This window comes from Mustela erminea, chromosome 15 (genome assembly GCF_009829155.1).
Source record: "Mustela erminea isolate mMusErm1 chromosome 15, mMusErm1.Pri, whole genome shotgun sequence".
Lineage (NCBI taxonomy): Eukaryota > Metazoa > Chordata > Mammalia > Carnivora > Mustelidae > Mustela > Mustela erminea.
In genome coordinates this window covers 24,893,127-24,899,236 of record NC_045628.1, presented here as the reverse complement: position 1 = coordinate 24,899,236, position 6,110 = coordinate 24,893,127, and the positions used below count along the sequence as shown (strand labels likewise).

General features: G+C 35.8%; 1 pseudogene; it reads right to left on the bottom strand.

The window, feature by feature from the left end:
• Positions 1-201: 201 nt before the first annotated feature.
• LOC116574687 lies at positions 202-380 on the bottom strand (annotated as a pseudogene).
• Positions 381-6,110: the final 5,730 nt, after the last annotated feature.

The window sequence follows — 6,110 nt, the reverse complement described above, 5'->3', positions numbered from 1 at the left end:
ATACTATGATAATTCAATTTTCTTTTTATCAGGGTTTATCAGAAAGAAGTTATAGTCTTTATTTTTTAACTTTCTAAACTGTATCGATTTCTTACTACATATACACAATTTAATTTGTATTTGCTAATATAAGGTATTTAGGTGTACTTTCTTATTGTGCAGAATAGAGGATGAATGTGTACAAAATGTCTGCCAGTATATGGAAGCTGTTCCTAAGAAAAAAATTTAAATATATATTTGAAAATGTAAAAATATATAGGTTTTAAGTGTACAAAATGTCTGCCAGTATATGGAAGTTGTTTCTAAGAAAAAAATTTAATTAGCAATAATCGCGCCTCGGATAAAACTCATTGGCTACGATACTGCCACTGCGCAAAGCTCTAAGAAAAAAATTTAAATATATATTTGAAAATGTAAAAATATATAGATTTTATCTGTAATTTTTACTTCTAGAAAGAAAAAAAAGTATCTTAATTGATGGGTTCATTACTTATGCCTTGATTATTTAGATATATTGCTATATTCACATTTTGGCAATCCACGCTTCTAAATTCTATTACATGTTTAATACCAAAATTTATATCAACTACTGACCAGATTATTCTATGGCCTCTTGCCTGACATAATGGCTCTTCATTTGGCCTTTCAAGCCAGCCAAATTATCCCTTGTGAAATTAACTCCTGGAGCTCAATTCTATAATGTGACTTGAAAATAAGTGTATGTATTTGTAGAAAGAAAGACATATACTGCATTAATTTCAACGCTAATTTGTATGTGCCACACTAACTTCACCTAATTCCTTCCTTTTTTCTCCCCTCAATATCTATGACACTCTGGGGTGTTCTTGAAACTAACAACTTAGCTGCTACTCATGTGGGTTCCTGATTATGTTGCAACATAGACTTAACATGAATCACAAAGCATCAAAAAGTATGTTTTATTAGGACAACCTCATGTATCAACAGACTCAATTCTTTGCTGGTCACTATTTATTTCAAATCTCTGACAACGGTGCACTAGTCTTTTCTTCTACTGTTACCTGAATTTAGAAGAGCGAAAGATGGAAGGACATGAGAGTCTGGCCATTTAAACCACAGCTTAACTGAGTAAAAATTATCTTGGCATGTCATTGTTTCCAGTAATAGTGAAGTAACAATATTTAATGAGTAGGTATTGCGTATGATGGATTTCTTTTTCTATGAGTTCTTTTCCTATTCATTTTCTATTATTACTGTTTATATTGAAAAAATATCAAAATGGCCACAGAATAAATATGTGATGCTTTTGTAAGCAGGGCATCAACCACAAGCAAGGATCCACTTAGCAGTGCAGAAAACACACAATCTCACAGACAAAATAGATCATAGTCAGGTAATGCGGGTATAAGACAGAAAAGGATTTTAAAACTTTAGCTCTGCTTTTCCTTTTCATGGAAACTGGTGCTTAGGAAAAAAGGCTTTAGTTAGGATCTGATGTGTTATAATAGAATAAATGTAAAAAGATGAATTTGGGAAGCGCTTTGTTAATTCTATGTGTCAGATAACTTTATTAAAGTAATTATTGAATATCTCTGATACTGACATTTTATGTCCCATGCTGTGTCCCACAGGTTTCTGCAGAGAAGCAGAACCAATAGGATATATCTACACCTACCGCTCTGTAAGGAAATTTATTTTAGCAAAATGACTCACATGATCCCAGGGCCAGCAAGTCTGAAATTTGTCGGGGAGGCCACAAGCCTACAAGCTCCAGCAAGAGTGGATACTGAACCCTGAGACCTATCAATGACTTCTTCTCAGGGACACCTCAGGTTTTGCTACTAGGGGCTTTGAAATGACTGCACGACACACCCCTCTTATTGAGAGTAATCCTGTTCTGTTTTTTTTGTTTTTTTTTTTTAAGATTTTAAAAAAAAATTATTTATTTGACAGAGAGAGCACAAGTAGGCAGAGAGACAGGCAGAGGGAAAGGGGGAAGCAGGCTCCCTCCCAGGACCCTGAGATTATGACCTGAGCTGAAAGCAGAGGCTTAACCCATTGAGCTACCCAGGCACCCCAAGAGTAATCCTGTTCTTGAGGCTAACTGTGTGGCTGCTAAGCATGTCTACCAGCACAGTAGAACCTAGTTGGTGTTTGATTAATAACTGGGCACTATGGTCTCCAACAGCTGCGGAGATAAAACTGACCGTGACAGACATTACCTATGTTGGCCATTGCAGCATATATCCTATTAATAGACAATGTTCTATGTTCTATTGCTTATGACTTTTAGACTAAAGTATCTTAAAAGTTTTTGAATTTTCTCCATGGCAGCACTACAGCTTACTGAATTTTATTCAATAACTATGCCATATATGGGTTGAGCTTAAATACACCACTGATATTTAATATTCTTAAATATCAGTTGAGCATTCTCATTACCAAGTTATTTGAATTAAATTTTATCACTCAGCAGATCTACAGTTTTGTTTTATTAATTACTCTTTAAAATGCAACGATTTTAATAAATACAAAGTATATAATACCTAATTTTAAATGACTGAATATCTAGCGGTTGACTTATTTCCTACAAGTAGTTCCAAAATTGGTTTATTACATATTATATTCAATAGATTTTCCTATTGATATTCAGAACCTTGCTCTCTTTACATAAATACCTTATTATATTATTTACAAAGATTCCAAATTCATATTTTAACAGTTAAATCACATTACATTGACACATGCTGATTTTCCTGGACTGCTTTGTAAAAAGTAATTTTAAAATAACTCTGATATGCTATTTGTTCTTCAAACTGGAACTATAACCAAAATCTCTATTTTGATTATCTCTTTTTTGTTTCCCAAACATGATCTTGTGTTAGATGAAATGTTGTTATTACTGTTAATGTCATCCCAATTTATAAATCCAATGAGCAAGAGTCTATTCAAGACCAAAGCATAACTTTCAGTCAAAATAGGAGATCCGTTACCTTTTTTCAGGCCATGAGTATACTATAACCATAATGCATGGAAGGATTGATACAGCTACATAAGTACAATCATTTAGAGAATTTAGCATTCTCTAAAGTTTGAAGTGTTATTTCATTATTTCACTTTTGAAGTGTTATTTCATTATTTCACTTAAAAAGGACAACCTGTTATTCAATGTTTTAAAAAAGAGCTTGCCTTTTAAATATTTCATTATTTTGTTTGGTCACCTATGGCCTTATCTCCCTGTGTTTTCAGGTCAAAATGCCTTCATATTTTAAATTGCCAGTTCAAAATATTATGTAGGTTATTTGTTGGTGTTGTTCGGAATTTAAATTAGGTTTTTTTTTTTTTTTTCAATTTACCTTTTTATCAGCGCCTACGGGGAGAACTAAGAGATGACCTTGGAATCTAGGCAACTAGAGAGGGAACATGAAAAGAAAATCAGTTTAAAATTGCACCAGCAAGGTTATGTGCTCTCAGCAATATTCTAAAACACAAAAAAAGCAAGACAGTTGTTGACAACCAATAAGGCAGATGCAGAAAGCTTTCTGCTTTTATATATCCAGAAACCGTAAGTGTTTATTGATTCTCACTTGGACATTTAAATGAGTAAAGAGGACTTTGAAGCACTATTTTTCCCCATCAGCAAAATTCCTTAACACACTAAGATAAACTCAGATGTAATCTAACAAAGGAGTATTTCTTTTTAATTCTTACGTACAGACAGCAGGGCACTCTACCTTACCTTCTCCTGTATTTTAAGCACTCCATAAAGCCTTTCCTAATAGTTGATTGGCTATTTAGATGACAGATGCTTGCTAGAAGAGTTTCCATCCTTACCCATGATAGTAACAGAAAGATTCCTAAATTGAAACGTGTTTTATTCTGGTAATTTGCCCTTGATATGTGGCCAATTTTCCCATTTTCACCTTCAAATCATTATCTTATACAATGATATTACCAAAAGCTGCCATCAATACTTATTACACTTCTACCAACACACTCAGAATTTACAGGGAAATGCTATCAGAGTTTTTAAAAATAGGACTTACCACGTGGGTGGAGAAAAACTATCTAGGCACACACAACCCATGACAGTGAGTGACCGGTGGTTTGCATGAAGTGGGATCAGCAACATTAAGAATTATTTGTATTTTCTGTTGTCACTGCCATTGCCCTAAATGGGTTTAGGCTGTCCCAAGTAAAAATGTTCACCTGCATAAGAGGATAGGTTTTTTTGGTTCTTTTTTTAAAATCATAGCTGAGGTCAAACAACCATTGCATACCTGCCCCCCACCCCGTCCCATAAGGGTTTCTTTGTTGTTGTTGTTCTTATGCCTGCTATATGCTCCAGCTGCCATGAGGCAAGGAATGAAATGTTTACAAAAGGCAGGTCAACTGAGCAGCTTCACTAGTGACAGCACCAGCTGAGAATAGCTTTAGCTACGAGTTTGCTGTGGAGCGAGAGTCTTCAACAAATAACTGACTCCACTTACCAAGTTTTCTCTATCAGACTAGGAATGGGTTACCACAACAAACTGGCTGCCAAGCAACTTACTGTTTTCTACTGACATACAGTTTTGATGATGGTTTCCCCTCATTTCACATTTGGAAGGATATTAAAATATACTGGACCTGCGCTTGTGTTAACATTTTTTAGGGGAGCCTGGGTGGCTCAGTGGGTTAAGCCTCTGCCTTCGGCTCAGGTCATGATCCCAGGGTCCTGGGATCGAGCCCGGCATTGGGCTCTCTGCTCAGTGGGGAGCCTGCTTCTCTCCACCGCGCACCGCCCCCGCCTCTGCCTGTCTCTCTACCTGCTTGCGATCTCTCTGTGTCAAAAAATAAATAAAATCTTTAAAAAATTTTTATAATAACATGTGCACAAATAATATTTTCCTTCATTCTTCATATTTATATTAGAAGACACAATTTAGTAAAGGCCTTGGGTCCATTTCAAACTTTTGACATTTAACACTGATTATTTAAGTGGAAACAAATCTCTGATAGAGTCTCTATACTGTATTTTCTACTGCTGCTTTAACAAAGCTCCACAGTTTATCAAGCTTAAAGCAATGCATACTTAATAACTAACCTCAGTAGGTCAGAAATCCAGATGAACTCCACTGGTTTTTGGCTTAGGGTCTCAGAGGCCAAAATTGGTGTCACCCAAGCTCCTTCCCTTTTAGGAGGCTCTGGAATTAAACTGCTTCCAAACTCATTCTGTTTCTAGAGGCATTTAGTTCCTGGGACTGAAGTCCCTGACCTTGCTGGTTGTCAGGAGGTTTTCTCTATTTATTCTGATGCTTTCCAGCTGTCTCCAATACTTCTGCACCACCCATACTTCCCACCAGTGGATAGGTAGATTCCCTCTGAGACTTCAAATCTCTCCAATGTCCCTTCTGCTGTGTTTCTCTCCTTCCTTGTCTTCTTCCAGCTGGGGACATTTCTCTGCTTTTAAGGACTAATGTGATTAGATGGGGTCCACTTGGCTAATTCAAGATGCTCTCACTATTTTATGGTATGTGCCCTCGCATCAACAGAGATTACATTTTTTCACTCTCTTTCGTTTGTTCTGTGTTATGTTGTACATCATCAGCAAAGATCATTTGCCATGTAAAGTAATATTCATAGGTTTTGGGGATGAGGTCACTGCAGATTTGGCAGAGGGCATTATTCTACTGTAGCTGCAGATCCACAGGGACTGGTTTACCTTCTCATTTATCTCGGCAGTTGTCTGTCACATTTTCCAAAATATCACAATACGTTGTTTACCATTTCGAGATAGCTATCTTAAATTGAAATTTGATGCTTCTATCTTAACTCTAAACTGAGTAACATGATCAGTGCTTTCATTGTAAAGAACAAAACTTGAATCAGATAAAAAGTTAAGTATCTGAAGTCTAACAAAACAGTGTCGTTTTAGATGTTCAGTTAAGAAAATCGATAACCTGAATATTAAAAGACATTTTTCCATTTCCAGTGCCCAGGAAAAAAAAATTATAGAATCTTAAATTCCCTGATGTCTTGTCCTATTTAATTTCTCAACAATAAGACCTTGCACTGATGCTCACTGAAATCAATGAGTGTGTAATAGCATATTCTTCCCATACTTAATTAATATTCTGAATGGGCACTGC